The sequence below is a fragment of the Bombina bombina genome, chromosome 2 (genome assembly GCF_027579735.1).
Source record: "Bombina bombina isolate aBomBom1 chromosome 2, aBomBom1.pri, whole genome shotgun sequence".
NCBI lineage: Eukaryota > Metazoa > Chordata > Amphibia > Anura > Bombinatoridae > Bombina > Bombina bombina.
Window position 1 is genome coordinate 144543993 of NC_069500.1, and position 1905 is coordinate 144545897.

The window sequence follows — 1905 nt, forward strand, 5'->3', positions numbered from 1 at the left end:
TGCTGCTGAAGTCATCCTGAAGTGTCTTCTATTTTTCATATTGTTTTCTGTATTTTTCCTGTATTTGGGGGTTGAGTAACACAGTGTTATTTATTTTCCATGTCCCTTTGCCTTTGTTTACTGTCAGTGGCACTTTGATTACAGCATGCAGTTTCCTGTGATCTGTGAACCATGCTAATTTCAAGTCTGATTTCTCTACATTTACAGTTGTGTACATACCCTGGCAGAATTTATGATTTCTTGGCCATTTTTCAGAGAATATGAATTATAACACAAAAAAACTTTCTTTCACTCATGGTTAGTGTTTGGCTGAAGCTATTTATTATCAATCAACTGTGTTTACTCTTTTTAAATCATAATGACAACAGAAACTACCCAAATGACCCTGATCAAAAGTTTACATACCCTGGTGATTTTGGCCTGATAACATGCACACAAGTTAACACAAAAGGGGTTTGAATGGCTATTAAAGGTAACCATTCTCACCTGTGATCTGTTCTAGTAATAAATCTGTGTATAAAAGGTCAATGAATTTCTGGACTCCTGACAGACCCTTGCATCTTTCATCCAGTGCTGCACTAATGTTTCTGGATTCTGAGTCATGGGGAAAGAAAAATAATTGTCAAAAGATCTGTGGGATAAAGGTAGTTGAACTGTATAAAACAGGAAAGGGATATAATAAGATATCCAAGGAATTGAGAATGCAAATCAGCAGTGTTAAAACTCTTCCCCTCCCCCCTCTATTACACGGTAGGAGTATGAGATTGGAGTATGAGATTTAATGTCAATACACTGGGCCACTGCTCCAGCGCTACGAGAGATAAATACATTCATTCAAATACTGGCTAAAATAGATCAGACAAGCCCTCTGAATCTTTCACTATGAAAAAAGAATCCATTTTATTGAACTGTGCATTCAAACTCTAATCAAGAACCAGCACTCCCAGGATACATTGCAGCATATCTATTTGCATGTGATGATGTCACAAAGGCAGCCTGCTGTTTCTTCACAAGCATTATCACCCGTCTCATTGCTGCAAAAGCTGAACAGACATTTGCCCTTCTATAGCAACACAACAGGAATGTCTTGTAATTACAAGGTGTGTGTATTGTCCCGTTAATCAGACAATGGGTTTAGCTTGGATGCTGCAGCGCTGTCAATGATCTCTCAACTGTGCCTTCAAAAAACAGTTGTGAAAAAAAAGCTGTCAAAGAAATATGCACAGAGCATATTAAAGGAACATATAACAAGCCGAGAAAAATAACAGTCAGGACAAGAGAAATGCAGAGCATTATAAAGTTTATAAATTGTTCTTGATCTATTTGATCATAATATATTACTTTAGCAAGTTGTAATAATGTCATGTTAAATAAGTATTGTTGACTTGGTGTAAAGTAAGTTGTTGTGTAAAGTAGCAGACTAAGAAATCTATTATTTACAGTAAAAGTCAGGGGAAAGCGCGAACGCAGTCCCCCACTACCACAAATTATGCAGTCAAGTTCCCACATTTGGGGAAATTACAGGGGTCAGCACACCCGAAGTGCAATGGATGAGCCTCACCCTGGGAGAACCACCTTCATGATCATGGTATCTCCCCTGCCAGGTAAGTATGAGTTGTAATGACAATTGAGAGGACTGCTGCTCCAGTGCTTCTTGCTAAACATAAGGGAGCTTTTGTTCTTCCGCACAATTGACCATAAATAAATAAATTCCAATGCTTCCTCCTGGCTAAAGTGGATCAAGCAAGCCCACAGAATCTTTCACTATGAAAAAAACAAACAAAAAAATACTTTAATTGAACCATGCATTCAAGAAACTGCACTCCCAGGATACATTGCAGCAAACTAATTTGCATGTGATGATGTCACAAAGGCAGCCTGCTGTCAGTTCACAAGCATTTTCAT

The 1905-nt window shown here is 38.1% G+C and overlaps 1 non-coding gene across 1 annotated transcript; it reads right to left on the reverse strand.

Moving 5' to 3' along the window:
• Positions 1-1449: 1449 nt before the first annotated feature.
• On the reverse strand, positions 1450-1612 carry LOC128650516 (U1 spliceosomal RNA). Its single transcript, XR_008400812.1, has one exon. It is a non-coding gene; the product is annotated as a U1 spliceosomal RNA (small nuclear RNA).
• Positions 1613-1905: the final 293 nt, after the last annotated feature.